Source organism: Vulpes vulpes, chromosome 7 (genome assembly GCF_048418805.1).
Source record: "Vulpes vulpes isolate BD-2025 chromosome 7, VulVul3, whole genome shotgun sequence".
Lineage (NCBI taxonomy): Eukaryota > Metazoa > Chordata > Mammalia > Carnivora > Canidae > Vulpes > Vulpes vulpes.
This window is the reverse complement of record NC_132786.1, coordinates 16545150-16570304: the sequence shown is the minus strand read 5'-3', so window position 1 is coordinate 16570304 and position 25155 is coordinate 16545150. Positions and strand designations below refer to the sequence as shown.

Genomic DNA, 25155 nt, shown 5'->3' with positions numbered 1-25155 from the left:
CCCATGCGCGCGCGCTCAGAGGGCTTAGGGTGCAGGCACCTTCCACCGTCAGGGCACGGCCTTGGGGCGGCGGCTTGAGGCCCTGGGCTGCTGGGCCCTGGGAGCCCCCCCAAGGCCCTGGCTCTTCCTCCCTGCTCTCAGGTGCCTCCTGAGCGCCCCAACCTGGCCGGGAGCCCGCCCCCCCGCCCTGGTCCCTATCAGGTGAGTACGGCTCCCTCTGACACTGTTGAATTTTGAAGCGTTCCCCTTTCTGCGCATCCTGTCCAACGTTTGGTGTTTCCTGTCTGGCCAGTGCTGCCCCTTCTCACCGTTGTGAGGTGGGATCTCGGTGTGGCTTTGATCTGTATTTGCCTGATGGAAATACAGTGATGTGGGCACTTTCTCATGGGCTTGTCGGCCACGTTTGTGTCTTGCTCTGTGCCGTTTCCATTGGTGTCTTTTGCCCATTTCCGGATTGGATGGTTGGTTTCTCTGCTGTCGAGTTGAATAGGTTCTTTCGAGATCTCGGATGCTGGCCCTTTATCTGAAGGGTCAATTGCACAAAGCTTCTCCCATTCTGGAGATGGTCTGTTGGTTTCGTTGAGTGTCTCTTTGGCTGTGCGGAAGCTTCTCATCCTGGTGAAGTCCCTGTAGTTCATCTTTCCTTTTGTTTCTCTGGCCTTCATGGGTGTATCTTGCAAGAAGTTGCTGTGGCCAACTTTTGGATGGGCGTTGCCTGTGTTCTCCCCCAGGGTTTTAATGGAATCTCTTCTCACATTTAGATCTTTCATCCATTTTGAGTTTATCTTTGTGTCTGGTGTGAGTCAGTGGTCCAGTTTCCCTCCTCTGCATGTGGCTGTCCAGCGTTTCCAGTGGCATTTATGGAGGAGACTTGTCTTTTTTCCAGTGGATGGTCTCTCCTGCTTGGTCGAATATATGGTCTTGACCATCGAGTTGAGGGTCCACTTCTGGATTCCTCTTCTGTTCCATTGGTGGCTGTGTCTGTTTTTGTGCCTGTACCACACTGTCTTGGTGAGCACAGCTTTGCAGCGCAACCCGAAATCCTGCATTGTGCTGCCCCCCCGCTGTGGTTTTCTTGGCTACTATTCCCGTGGCCATTCGGGGTCCTTTCTGATTCCACACAAATCTTCCGATGATCTGTTCCAGCTCTCTGAAGAGGGTCCGTGGTATTTTTGATAGTGATTGCGTTAATTGTGTAAATTGCCCACATTGACATTTTCCCAATATTCATTCTCCGGATCCATGAGCATGGAATAGTTAGCCATCTCTTTGTCTTCCTCAGTCTCTTTCAGACGTGTTCTGTCATTTTTCGGGTTGAGATCCTTTACCTCTTTCGTTAGGTTTATTCCTAGGTAGCTCATGCTTTTGGGTGCCATCGTAAATGGGGTCGACTCCTTAATTTCTCTTTCTTCAGTCTCATCGTTAGCGTCTAGAAAGGCCACTGACTTCTGGGCATTGATTTTGTACCCTGCCACACTGCCGAATTTGCTGTATGAGTTCTAGCAGTCTTGGGGTGGAGTCTTTTGGGTTTTCTAGGTGTACGGTATCATTTCATCTGCGAAGAGGGAGAGTTTGACTTGTTCTATGCCGATTTGAATGCCTTTTAGTTCTTTTTGTTGCCTGATTGCTGAGGCTACGGATGTCTAGTGTTATGTTGAATAGCAGTGGTGAGAGTGGACATCCATGTCTCCTTCCTCATCTTCTTTGGGGAAAGGCTCCCAGTGTTTCCCCCTTGGGAATGATAATTTTCTGTGGGCTTTTCTAGACGGCTTTGAAGATGCTGAGGAACGTTCCCTCTATCCCTATACTCTGAAGCGTTTGGATCAGGAATGGATGCCGTATTTTTTCAAATGCTTTCTCTGGATCTCTTGAGAGGATCACCTGGTTCTCGTTTTTTCTCTTGCAGATCTGATCAGTCACATGGAGTGTTTGACGAGTGTAGACCCAGCCTTGCGTCCCAGGGATAAATGCCACCTGGTCACCGTGAGTCACTTCTCAATGTATTGTTGGATCCTATTGGCTCGTATCATTTTTTTTAATTTTTTAAAATTTATTTATGATAGTCACACAGAGAGAGAGAGAGAGAGGCAGAGACACAGGCAGAGGGAGAAGCAGGCTCCATGCACTGGGAGTCCGACGTGGGATTCGATCCCGGGTCTCCAGGATTGCGCCCTGGGCCAAAGGCAGGCGCCAAACCGCTGCGCCACCCAGGGATCCCTATTGGCTCGTTTCTTGTTGAGAACTTTTGCATCTGTGTTCATTGGGGACATCGGTTTATAACTCTCCTTTTTGGCGCGGTGGGGTCTTCTTCTGCTTTTGGACATAAGGTGATGGTGGCCTCATAGAACGAGTTTGGAAGTATTCCGTCTCCAGAAGCTTCAGCTGGCCTCACTGTAGTCTCTGTGGCAGGCTCTTGATTGGGTTCAGGATGTGGCTCAGTGGCCAAAGTCGTTCGCTCCACTGAGGTAGGTGGCAGGTCCAGCATGTGCGGGAACCCGAAAGCATGCACCTGGGCGTGCTCTTCCTCCAGGGTGGCCACGGGTACAGGTAGCTCTTGCATGTCGGCACAGTGAGTCAGAGGTGTTACCACCACGTGCATTGGTTTGGTCTCAGCAGCCTGGCTTCTCGGCTCGAGCCGTGACCAGCTCGATCACCTCTGGCCCTGAAGCTTAAAAGGCTGCGAGGTAGGAGCTGGGGCCGGTTGTTGAGGTGGTTCAGGATATTGCACAGGGGCGGACACTAGTTGCTCCACTGATCCGGGTGGCCGCACTGGCATGTGGCGGACCCTGATAGCATGCGCCAGGACATCATCTACCGCCAGGGTGGCCGAGATTGCAGGTGGGTCCTCCTTGTGGGGAGAGTGAATCAGAGGTGTGACCACCTCGTGCATTGGCTTCGACTCCTCAGCTGGCATCTGCGCTCTGGCCAAGCACTCAGCACCGACAGCCCTGCCCAGCTCGATCACCTCAAGCCCAGACGCTTCATTAAGCCCCACCTTCGGAGCTGGGGTGGGTGCTGACATGGTTCATGATGTTGTTCAGGGGCCGAAGCTGGTTGCTGCACTGAGGCAGGTGACTCCTTTGGCAAGGCATGCCAGGGGCATTGATAGTGGGTGCCCGGGGTAGCTCTTCTTGCAGGGTGGCCAAGTGTGCAGGTGGCTCCTCCAGGTCGGGACAGTGAATCAGAGGTGTGATTGCCATGTAAATTGTCTTGGCCTCAGCAGCTGGCATCTCGGCTCGGGCCAAGCACTCAGCACCAACTGCCATGCCCGGCTCGAACTGCTCAGGCCCATAAGCTTCAGCTCGCCCCCTTGTTGTAGTTCTGGCGGGCTCTTGATTTCGTTAAGGATGTTGGTCAGTGGCCGAAGTCGGTTGTTCCACTGAGTCAGGTGGCTGCTCCATCATGTGGGGGATCCTGATAGCATGCCCCTTGGCGTGCTCTTCCTCCAGGGTGGCCGTGGGAACAGGTACTTTTTCACATTTCAAATACATTATTGCATATTTGCTTATGTTGAAAAAATAACTGAGTCCATGGCTTAAAAATTCTTATTTACTGATGCATTTAAATCTTTCTCATAACGATCTATGGCATTTGATGTATTCGTGAAATTGTTCATATCGATGCCTCCGGCAGCTTTTCCTTCTGTACTTGTGGTGTTCCTGATTATATCATTCGGATATCTTTTGAAAAACAGTTACATTCCTTAGAACCCTGAAGATTTCTCCGGTGTTGTTTTTTTTTTTTTTTTTTAGTGTCATATATTTCCATTTATTGGACCTACTGAATACATCAGTTAAATGTTTGCTTATTTTAAATAAGCCCTTTTCTTTGTTTTGAATTTTTAATTTTTTATTGGAATTCAGTTTGTCCACATATCCCACAACACCCAGTGCTCATCCCGCCAAGTGCCTCCTTCATTGCCCATCACCCAGTCACCCCACCCCCCCACCCCCTTCCCCTTCCACTACCCCTTATTTCCCAGAATTAGGTGTCTCCTGTTTTGTCACCCTCACTGATACTTTCAGTCATTTTCTCTGCTTTGCCTTTATTCCCTTTCACTAATTTTTATATTTCCCAAATGAATGAGACCACATAATGTCAGTCCTTCTCCGATTGACTGTTTTCACTCAGCATAATGCCCGGGACAGCTGCACCCCAATGTTTATAGCAGCAATGTCCACAGTAGGCAAACTGGAAGGAGCCTCGGTGTCCATCGAAAGATGATGGATCAAGAAGCTGTGGTGTGGCGGGCAGTCATGGCGGCTCACCTAAATAAATGAGTGTACGAGGACTTCACTGAGGTGGTCCAGCAACAACAGGAGGAAATTGCAACCAAGAAACTGTGATTGACAAAACCAAGGAGATCTACAGCACTCCTCGTAGATCTGTGTAAAGCTCCCTCCCCAATGGATGCTTTGCAGTATCTACTCCAGTTTTCCAGAAAGCCTGTTGAAGCAGAAAGTGTGGAAGGAGTAGTCAGGATTCTCTTGGAACATTATTACAAGGAGAATGATCCATCTGTGAGACTCAAAATTGCATCATTGTTGGGTTTATTATCAAAGACTGCAGGATTTTCACCAGACTGCATTATGGATGATGCCATTAACATCCTGCAGAATGAAAAGTCTCATCAAGTCCTTGCTCAACTGTTGGACACCTTGCTTGCAATTGGCACCAAACTCCCAGAGAATCAAGCTATCCAGATGGGATTAGTTGATGTAGCCTGCAAGCACCTCACAGATACGTCTCATGGTGTAAGAAATAAGTGCCTGCAATGACTTGGCAATCTTGGCTCTTTGGAGACAAGTGTGACAAAAGATGGAGAAGGCCTAGCTGTCAGAGATGTCCAGAAGATTATAGGGGATTACTTCAGTGACCAAGACCCACGTGTCAGAACAGTGGCTATAAAAGCCATATTGCAGCTTCATGAAAGAGGAGTGAAATTACACCAAGCAATTTATAAGCAGGCTTGTAAATTGTCGTCTGATGACTATGGACAAGTGCGCAGTGCTGCAGTCCAACTTATCTGGGTTGTCAGTCAGCTCTATCCTGAAAGCATTGTCCCCATTACTTCTTGTAATGAAGAAATTCGCTTAGTTGATGAGCATTTGGAAAAATTTGTCCCATGGTCCGTGATGGCTCCTGGGTGGTTCGAGTTCAGGCTGCAAAGCTATTGGGCTCAATGGAACAAGTCAGTTCTCATTTCTTGGAGCAGACGCTCGACAAGAAGCTCATGTCAGATCTCAGGAGAAAATGCACTGCACATGAACGTGCCAAGGAACTTTACAGGTCAGGAGAGTTTTCCAGTGGCAGAAAGTGGGTAGGTGATGCTCCCAAAGAAGAAATAGATACAGGAGCTGTGAACTTGATTGAGTCAGGAGCTTGTGGAGCCTTTTTTCATGGATTGGAAGATGAGATGTATGAGGTCCGCATTGCTGCCGTGGAGGCTCTCTGCATGCTGGCCCAATCTTCACCTTCTTTTGCGGAGAAGTGCCGCCCTGATTTCCCGGTTGACATGTTTAATGATGAAATTGAGGAAGTAGGTCTGCAGTCCATACACGGCCTGAGAAAAATTTCTAATAATATCACTCTCCGAGAGGATCAGCTTGACCGTGTCCTGGCTGTGTTAGAGGATTCGTCCGGAGATATTCAAGAGGCTGGCTCTTTACGAACTTTTATGCTGTACTAATGTTTCGACTAAAGAAGGGATTCATCTTGCACTGGCGGAGCTGCTGAAAAATTTAACCAAGTACCCTACTGATAGGGACTCTATATGGAAGTGCTTGAAGTTTCTGGGAAGTCTGCATGCAACCCTGGTGCTTTCCTTGGTGCCAGAGCTCCTGAGCACCCATCCATTTTTTGACACAGCTGAACCAGACATGGATGACCCAGCTTACATTGCAGTTTTGGTTTGTATTTTTAATGCTGCTACAATCTGTCCAACAATGCCGGCACTGTTCTCAGATGATACCTTCAGGCATTATTCCTCCCTCCACGACAGTCTTTCTCATCTTGTTCCTGCCTTAAGGTTACCAGGTGGAAAACTAGTGTCATCGGCCGTTTCTCCCGGTATTGCGCCCCATGAGGACCCGTCCCATCAGTTCCTGCAGCAGAGCCCTGAAAGGGTGTACAGTCTTCAGAGCACCGGGACCCTCAGGGAACCCAGAAGCTGCTGGAGTTCACCATCCGGGATCTGCAAAGACTTGGAGAACTTCAGTCTGAACTAGCAGGAGTTGCTGACTTCTCGGCTACCTATCTTCGGTATCAGCTTCTTCTCATCGAGGCCTTGCAAGGAAAGCTGTGGAATGTGGCTGCCCCTTTATATTTGAAGCAGAGTGACTTGGCCTCCGCAGCAGCAAAACAGATCATGGAAGAGACCTACAAAATGGAGTTGATGTACAGTGGTGTGGAGAAGAAACAGGTGGTGATTATACATCACCTGAGGCTGCAGGCCAAAGCCTTGCAACTTATAGTAACAGCACGGACTACTTGAGGAGTTGACCCCTTATTTGCGATGTGTGAAAACTTTTTACAGGAAGTGGACTTTTTTCAGAGGTGTTTTATTGCTGATTTGTCCCCACTTACAGGACAGCTTTGTGGAGAAACGTGTTGACCTTATGCCCCGACTCATGACATCCAAACCTGTGGAAGGGGTCAAAATTCTACAGACCATGCTGAGGCAGAGTACCTTCTTGCACCTCCCCCTTCCAGAGCAGATCCACACACTTCAGCCACCATCATTGAGCCAGCAGGCGAGTCAGACAACCCTTTGCCTTTTACATCTGGATTGGTTGTGGCCCTGGATGTCGATGCGACCCTGGAACATGTGCAGGCCCCTGAGAGTGCTGTGAAGGTCCAGGTCTTCTATCCATATGGCCAGGCTCAGAGGATTCATCCTAAGCTGGCAGACTTGCGGAATCCTGGCCCAGGGCGCCACCGGCTTATCACTCAGGTGTACCTCTCCCATACTGCCTGGACAGAACCATGCCAGGTGGAAGTGAGGCTGCTACTGGCCCACAACTCCAATTCCCGCATTCCAAAATCCCCCTGGATTGAAGGTGGCAAAGTGTCACCCCTGGTGGAAACCAGCATCGAGGGCACCATCCCCTTCAGCAAGTCTGTGAAAGTTTACATACTGCCCAAACCCGCAAGGCACTGAGTCACAAGCATTGTGTAGAGCTGAAGCTGAGACAGACCTTCTCAGGTAGCAGAGTGAGCCCGAAGCCTAGAGCACTTCACCTGGATCCGGCGTATGGGCATGAGCACCATCACCTTTATCGTCTCACCTGGTATCAAACGCAAAATAAATTACTTTGCATTAAAAAATCAAAAACCTTCAAGTCCACACCTCTTCCTTCCCTGACTAGCCCCCCCACCTCTTTAAAGTTGAGAAAACAACAACAACAACAAAAGAAGCTGTGGTCTATGATACAATGGAATATTACTCAGCCATTAGAAATGACAAACGCCGTGTAAGGAGAGTGACGTTTGGATCTACTTGTTGGGTTCATGTTGTTGTACGTGTGTGTGCAGCCAACCAGCAGTGCTCGTTAGGTACCAGATCATCTACTAAGAAGGGTCTTTTACTCAAAACCAGGAAAGAGGAGAGAGAAAGAACTAGTTTCGAGAGCTTTTTGATTTGGAAAAAGCATTCCAAATATCACGATTTTCATTATACAGTAAGGGAGTAGCTTCCTTTCTGTGTTCATTCTCGTGAGGATTAACGATAGAGGGAGTCCTGTGAAATGAAGACCACTTTGTATTCCAATTTAATTCCTGGAATTTCTTAGTTGTTTCTTTCTTTCTTCCTTTTTTTTTGGTTTTTACTGACATTTGAAAAACTGAAAAACTTCTAGCTCATAACTTTGTTGCATTTCAGGTCCCCTGCAGCAATGAAAGGAAATCGTCGTATTCGGGCTAGAAGTTTAAGTGAGTCCTAAAGTATTGGAAGAAAATTCTAACATATACATTGAAGTTCTACAAGGAAAAGGTTGAGTTTAAACAAAAGAGCCTAAGCTAATTCTTCCAGAAGGTTTGTTACCTTGAATTCAGAGCCCTTTTACGAGTATATTAGAAAAATAAGTAGTCCCACAGTATCAGTCGATTCATGTATTAAGGGGAAGAGAGCTAACATTAATGAAACTAACTCTAAAGCAGTTGACTGCCAAGCTGATTGTTAAATTGGTTATTATGGAAACAGGAGAACCAACTCACACACTTAGAAATGAGGTCCCAGACTGGAAGCACTGGTAAATGTAGCTGCTCATAATGTAAGTTAAATAATTCCTTGACAATCTGAGTAGATCTATATCAACATGGCGGTCTTCTATGTTATTTAGGGTGTTTAGTAGGAAATTATCGATTGGACTTCATGATTCCCTAGAGCTTATTTTTGAGAGGTGCTAGTGAATCAGGCGGGAAAAAAATGAATGCTCAAAAAAGTCCTGTTTCCATCTTACACATTTGGGGAAACTGTAAGAATATGTCCAAAGAATCTTGGTCTTCAAGTTTTATATACAGTAATAACTAACACCATAAAATAGCACTTATTTAGATAGAATTGATCTAGACGTGGCAGTACCACATCCTTTTCTACAATGTCTGAGCGCTTGTAGTACTTCAGACCTTTCCATCAGGCGTCAACATTAAATATAGAATACCTCTAGAAAGTGTGAAAATAATTTTGTCTTTGGAAGTAGATAACGTGACGTTTTTCCGTGTGTCCCATTGGACTTTTCTAGTGATGATCCTCCTAGGATGATGCTTTATCAGTCGGTGTCTGGATTTTATGGACTAAAAACCTGATATTTTCTTTTACAGTTGAAATCTGTAAATTATCTTTATACTTAATTTTCTATGTCTTTTCGTAGCAAAAAGAAAGCAAAATATGCCAAGACAAAGAATGATGGTCCCCCCACCAAACCTTGAGCATAACCGTTGAGGAACAAGAACTGTCGGAGATCTATGTGTGTGTATCTGTATGTACATCCATGCACACGTGGCAAAATTTAACCGAAATCACAATTCCGACATCATCTCTGGTTTATGTCACAGCTCTTCTCTGTCGTCAGCCTCTGTTTTTCTCTTTGGGCTTTCGTTGAAAAATACTCAGCCTCATGTCTTTCGCTCTGAGACTTTAACTGTAATCCTTGAAATCTTAATTTCAGTTCAGAACCCCTAGTCTTAGAACTCATGAGTCTCCAGATTTCCATGACTGTCACCAAAAGTTGAAAATCCTATCGGTTTGCCCTTTTTTTTTTTTTAAACTAAAGACTTAAAAGAAAGAAAAGAAAAAAAATGCTTCTTTCTGTCTTGACAAACATGAGGAAGAAACTGCAAACAGGAATACAGGTGGTAGCAACTCCTTCCGTAGCCTCCCCTTGTACTTTTAAAAGAGCTTTGTTATGTGGTTAATGATGGAGAAAGTTGACAACATGCACTGTATGTGTCTGCTGTCCACAAATTGTATTGTGTGACCGTATATTTTCCCCAGTCATTAAAAGGATTCTCCCAGTGTGATACCTCTTAATTTTAAAAAAGTGGTTTTTTCTCCTTTATAATAGTCATCATTTGGTTCTGGATGTATTACGCTGTGTGAAGTAAGTCAATCGGAGAAGGACAAACATTGTAATGTCTCATTCATTTGGAGCATATAAAAATAGTGAAAAGGAAGAAAGGGGAAAGGAGAACAAATGAGTGGGAAATATCAGAAAGGGAGACAGAACGTGAGAGACTCCTCACTCTGGAAAACGAACAAGGGGTGGAAGAAAAGGAGGTGGGGTGGGGGTGTGGGGTGACTGGGTAATGAGCATTGAGGGGGCCACTTGATGGGATGAGCCGCTGGGTGTTATGCTGTATGTTGGCAAACTGAACTCCAATAAAAAATCATCATTATTTTATGACATTTATAAAATGCAATAAAAGATAAGGAAACCATCCTGAGAGGCAGGATGCCTGTCTCATTTGACCATCTTTTTAACATGTTTTACTTATTTTCCTCCCTTATTATTTAAGGCTTTTTTGGATGTATGCACTGACTTTTTTTATCAGCTATGTTTTTGAGGAATAAGCTCCTCAATTTACAGGTGCTGTATCTTTTATAGTCATAAAGTCATTGGTTTCTAGAAAGACACATTTGCTTCCATGTATCCATTAGAGTGCAACAATACTGAACTCCTATGGGATTTTCCACTGATGAAAGTTGTTTTTATACTTACCTGTTTTATTGAAGCAGGTCTGAAGACCAGGAAGAAAGCTGACTAGTGATCTGAATTGCAAAATGTTGAGAACTAACCAGTGGGTTGTCATGGTGCCTCATGACTCTGTGTGTGTGTGTGTGTGTGTGTGTGTGTGTGTGCATGCGCGTGCCTAATGACTCTTAAGTACAAAGGAAGTTTATTAATTATTTGAAGTAAAGACAACACAGTCATTTGTAGGAGATCCTTAGCTAGAAGGTGTTGATATTCTTTGAAGAAATCAATACAACAAAACCTTCGAAAGTGTTAGAAGAAGTTACCAAAAAATCAAAACCTGAGCTGCAGAAAAGAAAAGTCTTGTATCTGAGGTGACAAACATAAGGGATGCAATTTATGTGCAGGAAAGCTGGAAGCTCTCGATTGGTTGGGGCCATAGAGAGTTTTGACATGACAACAGGATGTGCCACTTTTGTAGGGAAGTGTCGTTTGTGACCATCATATTTGTAATTGGGTTTTCCGTTGGTTTTGGCGGCAACAATGTTTGCCACTCCTCTGGTCTAACTGGACAGAGACATACCTCGCTCCTGTTACCACTAGTCCATGTGTGCAGTGCTGTTGTTTGGCTTTGGAAATGTGAACTTTGTGGATAAAACAGGGAAGCTTCTCTGGCATCGAGTGGAAAACAAAGAGCCCACACAAGGCTCTGTAGGGATGGTGTGTGTGCATGCGTGCGCACGAGATACTCTCATAACAGGAAATATACAGTACTCAATTTCATCAACAGTAGCTCAAATTTAGTTACTGGAGCAGTGGTTTCAGTGAACACTGTATTCTCTGCTTCAGGTTTTTGTAGAAGCGACTAATTTGGAAAGTGTAGTTCCGTGAAGAACTACAAATTCATTAGAATATAGCTGACCTCCCCACAACGTGGGGATTAGGGGTCTCGACAGCATCCCCCAGCACAGGTGAAAATCCATGTATGATTTTTGATTCTGCCAAAACTGGACTGTTAGTAGTAGCCCACTGTTGATTGGAACCTTACCGATGATATAAACAGTAGACTAATATGTATCTTACAATGAAGTGAGCTGGGGAAAAAAGAATGTTATTAAAATCATAAGGAAGAGGGGCGCCTGCAGAACAGGAATGCTGCCCCTCTCTACTGCATTAGTGAGAAAAGATCTCTGAGGGCAATTTAGAAGACCTGGTGTCTCTTTCCACGCTTGCCCTTTCCAAGCTGGGTCACCTGTCCTCACTCCACGGGGCCTTTGTTCTGTTACGTGTGCTTGAATAGTAGATGGTGGTCAAGGAGTCTCATACAGTACAATCGAGTTGGAAACCGCTGAGCGCACGACTTACAGGAGAGCCACCCCGCCCCGGGTCCCCTGCCCTGCGTGACCGCTCTTTGTGGTGCTCACCACCTTGTGACATGTTACAGTTTTATTCAGTCATTGTCTCTTCCACCCCCCGAGGAAGACCAAACCCTGTGGATGGGGTCAGACGCCTGATGTGTTTTCCCCATTGCTGTGTCATCAGCGCCTATGTCAGAGCGTGTCAGAAACCACATGAGGCTCACGGTGAATGTTTCTGGAGTGAATTAGTTATTAGGATCCAGAGTGTATTTCTGGGTAATAATTTAGAGATCACTAAAACCTACGTTCCTATGATAAGGGTTTTATGTGTCTGTCAGCCGGCTTTATGACCTTCTTTGGTTTGCATGAAAAACTCTATTCCTCCTACAGGATAGAATTCGAAGAGCAATTTATATTTAGAAGATGTTTATAATAAGCCTTATGGGCTCGGTTTATCGTAGTGGTCTCTTGTTATTCAAATGCTATATTTTCTCAAATGTAGATTGTACAGTTGTGCCTGGGAGGCGTGTGCACTGCATGAAAGTAGGATCTGTGAGGCACTCTAGCCATCGTCACAGCGTATGGTATTCCTGTAGACACTTACTTAAACCACAAAATATTGGCACATTGCTTTCTTTCTTAGCAGGTAGAAAATGTACATGATAATAAAAATGTTACCTGTTTGAAGAAATTTAATTTATTAGTTTCACAATGAAGAGTCTGACGATGAGAGATGTGTCCTAAATGGCTACCTACTTATGCCTCATGCTTATTATATGTGTCAGATTGAAATATTTCCCATCATCCAGGTAAGTTGAGGAGTAAGGCCCCCCTGAGTGCGACCCGAACACAAGGGCATGAGGCTTTGCTCGAGGTGTGGTGCATGGCAATTAGTCCTTTCTGTTTACAGTCACTCTGGGGTGGGGTCCGGGTCTGGAGTGATATCCTCTCCTGTCCTGCCTTCCGTGCTGTTTGTAGGTGGACACATCCCACGTTTGTCATTCTCCCACTGAATTGTATATCCAACTACTCATGTAACCTCTCCTCCAGTTTCTGCAAAGAAACATGATCTCACCAACTCCCCCCGAACACACTCATCTGTTTTCTTCACCCCTATGACTTGACTGCAAGGCTGTCTTCCCAGTTACTCAGCCTCCAGACCTCAGACGTGTCTTTAATTCCTTGCTGTCTTTCAAACCCCCATCCAGTGCATCAGCAAAATACCTTTTATCTTGACCTTCAATATAGATCCAGAATCCAGCTGTTTTCTATTATCTCCACTGCTAGATCCCAATTCAAGAGACCATCTTCTCTTGCCTGAATTCTTCAGAAGCCTTTTGTGGGGTTTTCCTGCCTTTCGCCATGCCCCGCTGTAAGATTCTACACGGAGCAGCCATCTCGATCCACTTAAAGCAAAAGTAAGATCCTATAACTCTTCTGATACCATTTGAAGGCTCACCCAGCTCAGTCACTGTAAAAGCCAAAGTGAGGATGGTGGTCAGAAGGCCTACGTGATCTGTCTGCCCTTCCTTGTCTCTTTTATCACAACCTCTATGTCTGCCTTCCTGACCACTCTGTGTCTTCCTTTACTGTTTCTCAGAAACCCATACAAGTGCCCACTCTTGGACTCATTCTAGCCGGTTCCCTCGCCTAGAAAATTCTTTGTCTCGAATTTCTCTCAGAAAGCCTTCACTTGCTTCGAGTCTGTTCCCAGAGGTAAACTGTTCATGAAGGCCTACATTGATCATTTATTCTAACTGTAAATCCCATCTCCCTGGCACCCCTCATTTCCGTTGTCCTGCTCCATTTTTTCTTTGCTACACGTCTCTTTCTAAAATGCGATGTGATGTTTTGTATTCGTTGCTAATTACTGGTTTCCCACTCTAGAAGCTTCACCAGAGCAGGAACTTTTGCATCTTTCTGTCTCTGCTCTACCCAATGAGGTGAAGACCGTGCTTTACACAAGATAATAGCTTATTGAATAATTGAACAAATAAAGTATAAGATACAGAATTTCCACTCACTCCTTGGACAGATATATTGAGTGCCAACGATGTGCCAGTCCCTGTACCAGCCATTGCCATACAGTAGAAAGCAAAAGTCCCTTGTACCCACGGAGCGTGCTCACGGCCTATCCAGAGGACAGTCACTTTAGAAATATTCATACAAACAAGTGGCTCCAGGAAAAGTGGGCAAGGTGCTATGAAAGAAAATGACAATGTACCATAAAATATCATAATGGAGAGAAGTAGCTTAAATTGGAGGTTCAGGGAAGACCTCGTTAAAGAAGTAACATATCTGATGAACATTGTAAGGCTAGGTTCCTACATAGGAAATCTTAATAGCAATTGAGATGTTGAAGAATGTAAAAAAAAATGTTGATGGGAGTCTCCAAAATTGAGAAAGATTGAAAAATGGTCAGGGCAGGTGGAACATAATTAATAGATAGGAGAGCAGCATTAGATGTGACTAAAGAAGTCAGCATGGACTAGATCACACCAGGCTTTATTGGCTCAGAGGGTTTTGATTTCATCCAAGGTGCAAGGAGAAGACTTTGAAGAGAACTAATAAGCCAAGTAACAACATAATGATGTTTGGGGCTTTGCACTATTAGGCTACCTGTTGTGGGTTTGGGAATGATTCAGAAAAGAACAGAGTTAGGGACACCTGTTGTGTGTGTGGGGGGCTCAGTCGGTTGAGCCTTTGCCTTTTGGCTCAGGTCAGGATCCCAGGGTCCTGGGATCCGCCCTGCGTCAGGATCCCTGCCCAGTGGTGCGTCTGCTTCTTCCTCTCCCTCTGCCCCTCCCTGCCCCGACTCATGCACTCTCTCTCATCCTCTCTCTAGGAGATAAAAGTCGTCTTTAAAAAAATTGAAAGACTTGAGTTACAAGTTGGAAGGCCACCCAGAATGCAAAGATATTAGTTCTAGTGAGAGATGACAGTGGGACATACAAATGTGACCTGGGTGCTGACTATAGAGAAGAAAATAATAAGATGGATGTAAAGTATATTTTAAATTAGAACGGTCATGGGTTAGATGTAGAAAGAGATATGGCTGCCTGGTTTCAGTCATAAGCAAATGGATGGATTCAGGTAGATAGAAATGTTGGGGTGAGAAACAGATAATAACATAATGAATCATTGACCACCTTTGTGGGGAGATGGGGATTAGGAATCAGATGATGGGGATCCCTGGGTGGCTCAGCGGTTTGGCTACTGCCGTTGGCCCAGGGCACGATCCTGGCATCCCGGAATCGAGTCCCACGTCAGGCTCCCAGCATGGAGCCAGCTTCTCCCTCCTCCCGTGTCTCTGTCTCTCTCTTTCTCTCTATATATAAATCATGAATAAATAAATAAATCCTTAAAAAAAGGAGATAAAAAAATTATGTCCATTGTTTGAGGTTAATCGGGTTCATTTTGGTGATCATCCCATACTTTATACATGTTGTCCCGTATTGTCCCAGAAGGCTCTGAAAGAGTGCCTGAGTCTCACAGTTTTGCACGGAATGAACACAACGGGCTAGATACTTAAGGCACGGAAAGCTTGTGAGATGTTGTGTAATATGCACCATCCTGAGTATCTCTTTTCATCCTCACAACAGTAAATGTAGAGTCCGTCTTCCTCAGTTCTTGTCTTCAGGGTCTGGGCTTGGAAAAATCTCCACCTGCTCTTCCTTTATTTTCACTGTGGGTTGTGATTTTTTTTTTTTTTGAGTCTGGGTAGACCAGATGGGACCAGGTGAGGAGCAAGGATTTGGCCTACAGCAAAGCTTGGGAAGGAATGTAAATATCTGTAAATATCGCGAGCCCTGAGAGGACAACGCCCACAGCAGAATGTCCATGTGAATGAATCACCGACACGGCAAGCCTGGGCACAGGACAAGGGTAGGTATTCTAGGGGTCCAAACTTGGCAGGGGACACAATGAGAAATGGGGAAAGCGTGGAGCTGTGAAAGGTGTCCCCACAACAGGACAGCCACAGGCGAAGGTGGTATTCAAGAGTTCGGATAAAGGTTGGCACCTCATTGTTTTGGAGAAACACACTGAGAATGCAGTTTGGGTAGCTAGGATTGTTAAGAGGCCCATGTGATGGAACAATCAGAATATCCTTGCAGAGCCGTTTCATCACTAGTGTTCAGTGCCCTTCTTGAATTCCTGGGTGAGACCAACAGATGTGCACCAGATGAAGCCGAGCCAAGCCCGAGGCAGTGACGTGTACAGACTGTCGATTATGGTATAGAATGATTCCTCCGGTGAGCCTTCACTCACACCTACTCCTGGGTCGAGCAGTTTCTTGTTGCCTCTGCTGCATTGTTCAGTTTGACACCGCATGGACTGGTGGTCTCATCATCGTCTTTAGAGTTCGAAGACTCAGCCAAATGCATAGGTAACATTCTACTTGCTCTTCTCTTACTTTTAATCATAGAAGTTGCCTAAAAATGTGACTAATGTATTCAAGGCCTTGAAGAGTCATTACTGAGAAACTGAAACAAAGGTGAAGATCCAGAAAGACCGTAACTTTCTGCTTCAAATTCCGCGTGTCTGTTTCTCATTGACTTTGCGTGCTATCAAATCACAACGACTGAGGCTCCCGGGAACCATTGAGCAAAGTATCGTGTGTCATCTAAGCTGGGATGTATTTAAAACACTGCATTATCACTTCGCTAAATAAGATAAGATGTCTTTTTTTCCATATCTGAAGCTAGATGTGCTCAGATTCGTCTACAAATTCCAAAGAACATAGCCTAATACCAGGTACTATGAGCCCGTTTGAAAGCCAAGGGTGAATGATGTCTGGAATTTATGTCCCTGCCAGTTTCACACATCTTCGAACGATATAGTTCCTAACAAGGTAGAGATTAGCTGTCACAGCCTTTAAGTGGCAGTTTGGTACAAAAGGACCATGGTTTTTGTCAGGTTTAATCTGATCGGTAGTGAACTGGAAGAGAGGCCAGTCAAAAGTTGGTCGAAACAGGCTTTCATTTTTATTTATTTATTTTTGTTGAAACCGGCTTTTAATGGGCTGTGCTCTCTGGCTAGGTTATGCAGCCCGCAGGCAAGGGAGAGAGCAAAGGGTGGGGGTGTCGCACCCATGCCAACTGCAGTGAGGTCTCTAAAGAGTTTTTTGTGGTAAGATGGGGGCAGGGCGGCATTCCAATTAGGGCAAGGGTTACAGGTCTTGGTGTGCTAAGTTAGGGTTGGGCAGCAAGGTGGCCTTATTGGGAGGTTGCTGGCCTGGGGTCGGCCGTTTTGAGGTTCCCAGTCTCGCTGGCCCAACATTCAGATCTTTTTGTTATGTTATAATGGGGCGACGATTCAGATCCGGCTGCTTCCTGCTGATTTTGGGGCGTCGTGGTGCCTGTCGGAGGTGGGCAGGCCAGCGTAGGGATATAAAACAAGTTAGTTGATTGATAACTGAGATATTTCGTGGATTCCTTCCTTGATGATTCGGAGAAAGCAAGGGGCCACCATTAATAGTATGCCAAGGATCAGGAGTGGGCTTAGAGAGAGGAGGAGCCATGTGGTTAGTGGGGTCTGCCACCATTGGGGTGTAGTTGGGCCGACAGGGTGATACTGTGTTTGGAGAGACTCCCGACCTTTGGCGAGGATGTGGAGATTGGTTTCCACTCCACCTGTTTCGTTGATGTAGTAGTAGCGATCTTCATTGAGACACGGACAAGTTCCTCCTTTCTCGGCCGTGAGGAGGTCCAAGAGACATCGGTTCTGTAGAGCTACCTGGGCCACCGGGTTTATTTGGCGTTGTCGGGAAGCAAAAGACTCTGCCGAAGCTTCGATAGCCATCTGAGGCCTCTCGGATAGGTCCCTGGAGGAATCTGCAGACTGGAATAAGGGCCCTGTACCCAGTGGCCACCAGGGTTGAGGCCAGGGAGACCCCGACAACCAGTGGGAGAAAGATCACTCGTTTCTGCTTTTCCGTGGGGGGGCTGGTGAGGAGGGCTACTTCTGCCTGACTATAGATGGTTAATCGCGGAACTTGGGAGACAGGCAGACAGGAGGGAGGCAGAGGTATTGAGAGATTTAGATAGGGAGCCCTGGCACCAAAAGAATCGGCCAATAGCAGCATGATGAGAGGTGACTTTTGACCGGGTGACGTTGCACAGGGATGAGTTAGGGGCGGAATAACAGAAGGGGAATTGATGGTTGAGAGGGTCAGTAAATAGGGCAACATTAGTGAGAGAGGGATGAGGCAGGCGCTGGAGGTGTGGGTGCGGGGCTGGTGCAGCTGAATGCACTTGGGGAGGGGAATAGGCCACAAGGGGAGTTTTGCCAAAAGCGGCACAGATAAAACGGTGGGACAGATTGCCCATGCAGGAAAGGCTGGCGAGGGAAGTGCCTTGTTGGATAAGTTTTATCCAGGAGAAGGGGCCCTGCCCTGGTCCTGAGTTGGGTAGGCCTGTAGGTGGGTGCTCCTGGAGTACGGGTGACTGAATCCACATGGGCCCGCAGGAGGGCTCTTAGACGAGTTAGGGAAGGTAGGTAAGTAAGATAGGAGAGGAGGAGGTGATGTTGGAAGATTTTAAGGGAGCAGGAGGGGCCGCCCCGTAGAGAAGCTCAAAGGGACTAGGCCCGACGGCCCTCTAGGGGTGGCTCTGAGCCTTCTTAAAGCCAGCGGGAGGAGGGTCGGCCAGGACAGGTGGGGATTCAAGAGTAAGTTTGGTGAGATGTTCCTTGAGAAGGCCGTTAGCCCACCCTAGGTTACCCGAAGACTGGGGGTGATATGGGATATGGAGTTTCCAGGTAATATTTAGGCTCTTGGAGTCTTGCCTGGTGATGCTGGAGATGAAAGCCGGGCCGTTGTCAGATTGTAGGATCTCCAGGAGGCTGAATCTTGGAATGATGTGTTCGGTGAGTATGGTGGCCGCCACATCCGCCATCTCCCGAGCTGTGGGGAAAGCCTCTGCCCACCCTGTAAAGGCGTCCACTGAGGTTAATAGGTAGGGAAAGGATTTATTGGGCGGCATGTGAGAAAAGTCTGTTGGACCCTTGCTCACGGATACCAACGTGTCCCGGTGGACGCCCCAGAGACTCAGACCACGGACAGGCAGATGCAACAAGCAAGAGGGTTTATTGAACGTTTGCGCAAATGGGCTCTCATCCTCAGAGGTGGCAGAGCGCCGATTAGCAATTACAGGCATCTTTTAAAGGCAAAGAAAACGCGGGAATAGCATAGCATTCAGGTTATGACGTGATTGATTTCTTTGAAGGTCAACATGACCATGTTCAGGGACTTTTCCAGTCAGGGCGAGGTGGCGGATAGTTTTCCTATCTCAGAAAAACAGAATGTTTTTGTTGCTTGAATTTATGGGAGGCACCTGGATGGGCTGTCTCAGGGTTAGGCCTGGTCCCACTCCCGGGGACGGGGGTGTGGGGTTTCTTCAGTCCAGCTGCCAGTCCTTGCCAGGTTGGTAGCTGTGGAGCTGGTGATTGGGTCTTGGCCTGCGAATTCCCCCTTGAGCATTTACAGTGGAGCAGGTTTTGCAAGACTAATCCACCTCTCTAATTACCTTTTGGAGATGTGGGTAGTAGAAAAGGGGTCCTGGGAACTGGTGTAAGGCCTTGGGACCTCTGTGTAGGGATTGGCGCATGTCTGAAATGGTCATAGGAGCTAAATGGTTTGGAAGAGCGAGTTTCTTCTGAATGAAGATCCAGTCTTTTTCCCCGGCTATTCTTCCCATCTCTTTTAGTGTGTGAGTTTCCTCATCTGTGTAAGTGGGGGGAATGTGGTGTGTTGAGGAAGAGGAGGGGAGCTGGTGAGGAGCCTAAGGCAGTGGCTTGGGCAGTTGAGTCGGCTTTGTTGTTGGACCGGGACACCGGGTCCTTGGAGGATTGGTGTCCATGACAGTGGACAATGGCTACGTCAGTGGGAAGGCTGATGGCCCCTAGTAGTTTTGAAATGAGGGGCCCATAGATTATGGGGCTTCCCTTGGTTGGAAGAAGCCTTTGCTCTTGCCATAGGACAGAATGTGTATGTGTGCTGAGGGAGGGATATTTGGAGTCCGTGTCTATGGTAGCTCGTTGCCCTTTGGACAGGCGAGGAGCCCTGGTGAGAGCTCTAAGTTCTGCCTTCCGAGAGCTTGTCCCGAGGAGGAGGGAACTGCCTCTAGGATGGCGTCTAGGGTAACGACGGCCTATGCTGCGTGTCTCTGGCCACAAAGAGTATTTGGTCAGGGTTAGGGAAGGGCTGATTGGAAAGTCCTGGATGTGGAGGAGTCAGCTCTTCCAGGAGTTGAGAGCAGGGATGGGAGGGTTCCGGGTTAGCAGAGGGGGTAGGTAGGAGGGTAGCAGGACTTAGCCGAGGAGAAGCTGATAGATAGATGTCAGGATTTTCGACGAAGAGGAGCTGGGCAGGAAGGGATTCTAAGGAAGGAACATGAGGCGGAGAACCCATCCAGGCTGCAAGAGAGGAGGGGGGCAGTCCATGGAATAGAGGAGGTGCCATCACTTCCCATCACCGCTACTGGAGAGGGGAAGCTGGTCCCCGAGTAGGAAGACACAATGGAGTCGGTCGCCCCCGTGTCCAACAGGAAAGAGATGGGCTTCCCCGCTCCCTGGAGCAGGACCCTGGGCTTGGCCTGGGTTAGGGGGTGTCCGAGTCTGGGCCCCGTCAGTCATCGTCCAATCCGAGTAGTTGAAAGGCTGGACTTCCCGGCTCAGGGTTTCCTCTGTGTGGAGGCGCCGAGGATCCCCCGAGACCCGGGCAGGCGGATTTCCAGTGGCCCATCGTTCGACATTGAGGGCATTGCCGCGTTGGCTCCTTGGGATTGGGACATTGAGGGTCCATTGTCCCTCGGTGCCGCATCTGAAGCAAGCCCCAGGCAGGGTTCGGTTGGTTCCTGCATTCTGCGGGCTCATGGAGCCCGCTGGCCGCAGGGCTGCCCCCGAGGCTTGGGTCTGGAGTTGGACCTTCTGCTGGAGCCTGGCCTGCCTCTTAAGTTCAGCCACTTCCTCTCGGGTGTTAAGGACTTTAAATGCCATTTTCACCAGGTCGGGCATGGGAGTTTGAGGACCCTCCTCGGTCTTTAGTTTTCTTCGGATATCGGAGGAGGACTGATAACCACTGCAGTGGTAATCCATTTTAGCGCATCTGTAAGGACCAGTGCGGGGGGGCGGGGGGGGATCAGGGTGAGACTCTTGAACAGTCCGCGTAGGAAAAACATGACTCATGATGCTGGGAGTGGCATGCACACGGAGATTTTCTTACCCTTTCAGTTTCGTGGCAGAAGTCTCTCTTTTTATTCGGGTCTGATTCATAAAACACAACCCTCTACGTAAATTTCTCATGAGAAACTTTCCATGAAATGGTATAAGGAAAGAGGTCTTCCAGGTGTTTCTCCCGCAACTTCTGAAGTTCTGCGTTTTCAAGCGTGACCTGTGGTGGTTGATTTTTCTTCTGTTTTCCTTATGAGGAGAACATTTTTAAAGGAGACTGCATGATTCAGAGCTGTTTTATGAAAGTTTCTTAAGAACGACAAAATGAAAAGAAGGAAACCATTTCCTGTAGCTTCACTCTGAGGGACACAACCCCCCTGTCTCTGGCTTGTGACGCTTCCATGGCGCACTCCTGCAAGGATGGGAGTTTGCTGTCTTCTCGCTGGTCTGTGGTGGGATTAGGGATGACCACCGTGTGAATCTGACAGCGGGAAAGCTCTCGTAAGCCCTGGTTTTAATCTGGTTATGAGTTCACCTGTGGAGTCGTGCCGAAACGCAGGTTTCGTTCTCAGCTTTGTTCTAGGGGTTCACTAGCTCATGACAGAGTTCAGGAATTGGGTGAGTAGTAGTAAGGAAGCCGTCTCTGTTGGATGAAAAGCGTCTTTATGATCTCCTATCTATGGGCTCATTTTCTAACTTACGAAGCACCGTCAGGGAGTCTTGTGGGCTCTCAACCTTCAATCCGTTTTCACGTAAGAACGACTTTTACTCTGAACTCCCAGAAGAATGTCAGGACGTTTGGAATTTCTGTTTAGATTTCCATAGTGTTGCTGCTTTCAAAGCAATTTTTATTCCTTACTCGGCCTAATGGTTTCTACTTTTTCTTACATATGCAATTGAATTTAATATAGGAATGCAGTTGACATCCAATCATAATGCTCATTTGTTAGTTAAAGGCTATTTCAGTCTATAACACTTTGATCCCTAGGAATTTAGCTGTGGTTTTATGAGTTTTCCCATATGATTGCCCACAAATTTATATGTTGACTAAAATTGTAACAGGTTTAAACTGTCCAAACAAATTACTTAGCAATTAAACCTCCAGCAAAATTGTAATTCATTTTAAATTTATCACAGAGGTTTGATGCTCTTTCCGAGCAAAACAACGGGACATAAGGGTGACATACAGAAATTCGGTATTTTGCGTGAACTGTTCCCGACAGGACAAAAACATTCCCAGCACTGGGCACAGCAAAGCCTTCCACTAATGTGAATTAATTTTGTAGCGAGGGATCACTTGGGAGGATTCCTGCTTTTGAGTTTTATCCAGGTTTCATTCTCTGAAGCACCCTTTCCATAAATTTGTGTTTTATTCCTAATTTGTCGTACTTCACCCTTTGATATTTAAACGATTCACATGCAGCTAACTGAAGTCGCGGTGGTATTCGCTTCTATATCAGGTTATCACCTGCTACGTTGAGAATTGCAAAGCCAGAGCACATTACAAAGAGTCAGTTGGACTTTGATACCCAAAATTGCATTTACGAGGTTCACACTCCTTTGTATTTCACCAGATAGAGACAGCAACAGTGTTCTCATGTAATGTGTGCTTCAGCCTCTGTGCCAGAATTTATAGTGTCTGGATTTTAATATGTAGTGTTGATCTGTTAACCAAAGTTGTTTTGTTTGGTTTAGTTTGGTTTGGTTTGGTTTGGTTTGGTTTGGTTTTGTCCACAGAGGCATGGACACCTGCTTCTGGTGAGTCTTTACGCTGAATATACATACTCAGTTTGTCGCTATGTATGTATGTATGTATGTCACTTTGAGGTTCTCTCTCGCCAGTGTTACCATTCTTGACAAAAAAGACAGTCTTTGTGTTTGATGTCCTTTCTGGTTTGTTAGCCAGGGTCTACCAAAACCATTACTTTTTGATGACACTTCAGTTTTGGCCCAGAATGTCACAGTCTGCATTGAATGCCTCATTTCATCGATCCCTCGTGGCTTTTAATTAAGTTTAGCAGCATTTGAAGATTTTCTTTCACTAAGGGGATTCAGAGGAATCAGAGTCTTTCTCTACATTTTTAAAGTCATTCCATAAAAATATTCCTGTGACGTAACCTGAACTCAAAACGCATTTCGTCAAAAGGGAGAATTAATCCGGTTTGATGAGCAAGTTCCGAATTCGATATGCTTTGTTTGATACTTGGTCCCGATGCTACGCGTCCCGTCTTTCTGTTGTAGTTTTGTGTTCCCGTGCTAATTTTGCATACGTCCTTGCTCAGGAGTCTGGGGATTAGACTGCATTCTATCCCTGTTATATGTCAGCTGGGGTTTTCATTATTTTCATCTTGCTTGCTTTCAGATTTTCCCCTCCTTCCCCAACTTTTCCAATTGTTGAGGCCTTTTATCTTTTTTTCTTGCCTGCTTTCTGGGAGTTTTGTTTAAGGGAAATGAACCTCTTGCTTCTTACAATTTATGTTTTCCTAGCCATCTTATGGCCTTCCTCATTACTAAATTTTCTTAGGAAGATGAGCAGTTAAAAAAAAAAACAAGATGAATATATGTTTTTGTTACTGTGATAGGGAAAAATCTTTATCATTTCTTGTCGAAAGCATTCTTCCACCCCAAGCATTTTACATACTAAAATGAATCTGTTGCCTATACGGAATGGAAGCCTAGCATAGCAGTAAATGTTTCCCTCAGAAATACAGTTTTTTTTTTTTAATTTATTTTTTTATTTATTTACGAGAGTCACAGAGAGAGAGAGGCAGAGACACAGGCAGAGGGAGAAGCAGGCTCCATGCACCGGGAGCCCGACGTGGGACTCGATCCCGGGTCTCCAGGATCGCGCCCTGAGCCAAAGGCAAGCGCCAAACCGCTGCGCCACCCAGGGATCCCAGAAATACAGTTTTTTACTGATTGTTAGCCATTTTGATTTCATTTATTAATGACTTTGTCACTGATCAGAAAACCTTGAGGTGGTATTTCTGTTTACTACGTTGGGAAAAAAATAATTAGGATCATTATTTGTAACTCCAACATAGCTTGTTAATTTTCAAGTTCATCGTACCAGAATATGCGCATGCGTGTGTGTTTGCAATCGTATTGATGTTTCAGAGTGTCTTCCTAAAAATTTACAATGTCTATAGATAGCTATTTCAACATTTTGTGAGGTCTTACTTTTCTTTGTTCTTTTATTACAATAACAGCAAGTAAATAGCCCATACTTTTGGTTGTGTCCTATAAGAATTTCTGCTTGGAATACTTGGAAAGAATAATGCTAGTGTTCTACGAATTTTGTCTTAATCATCAATTATCAACTATTTTTTAAACGATTTTTATCTTGAGTATGATAAATATCATGTAGTCAAAGACTGTTTAGTTTATACATATAATATTATTCGGTCGATAGTTTATGAGATTCATTTCATAGAACTGTCTTTATGTTTCCTTTTTGTGCTCAGTGTCCTTTTGTAGAAATCCAGATTGACTACTTTACACTGTGCATATATTTAGAGCATCACAAATGTGGGCCATGAAAAGGATAATTTCATGGTATCGGTGAAACTCTGGGTAGAATTTTCTGTCCTATCATCTGTCAGAGCTTTAATGTGTTAACTTTACATTTCCTAAGTGTACTCAGTTATATCCTGAACCGGAAAGGTCGTTGAATATATGACACCTATAAGTCCATACCTATCGAAACTGTAATTAAGATGCACTTTGCCATTTTGACCAAAATGTCATAACAGCAGAGGCACGCCTAAGTCTCTTAGTGGGTTAGTGCTTGATGTCATTGAGAGCAGTATAGTCGAGAGTAACCCTGGTCCCTGAGCCTCACATGAAAACACATTCTGTACCAGAGGGTGGAGTACCTTTCACTTCTTCTTGACACCTCTTTTATTCTTTTTAAGATTTTTATTTATTTATTATTCATAGAGACACACACACACACAGAGAGAGGGAGAGAGGGGCAGAGACACAGGCAGAGGGAGAAGCAGGCTCCATGCAGAGAGCCCTACCTGGGACTCGATCCAGGGTCTCCAGGATCGCGCCCTGGGCTGCTGGCAGCGCTAAACCACTGTGCCACCGGGGCTGCCCTCGATACCTCTTAATATGGTGCTACTCACCGCAGAAATGACAGAATGAGCATGGGACTACTCTGTAGGCACAGTGAACACATCCCAAAGTCTTCAAAGTGCACAGTCCCTTCAGGGTAGTAGCCTAGCTGTGTTATGTTACCTTGGGACTGTATGTGTCAGTCGGCGGTAAATGACTGAGATCATGCGGTTTTCATCAATATTAATTCTTATCAATCAGTAATTTCAGAAAGCAGTGGGTACTGTGGAGGAATGATGTTGGGTGACAGGCAAGGAAGTGATGAAGGGTAGGGGGGAGTCATGGCAGAGGTTAGCGGTTGCAGATAGATCTTTTGC

At 45.9% G+C, this 25155-nt stretch overlaps 1 protein-coding gene and 1 pseudogene across 1 annotated transcript in view; both read left to right on the top strand.

Annotated features, from left to right (window-relative positions):
- The window catches only part of LOC112912696 (uncharacterized), a 260106-nt gene that overhangs the window by 32358 nt on the left and 202593 nt on the right, over positions 1-25155 (top strand). The gene's annotated exons all lie outside the window — the stretch shown is intronic.
- On the top strand, positions 4004-7356 carry LOC140599782 (integrator complex subunit 4 pseudogene; annotated as a pseudogene).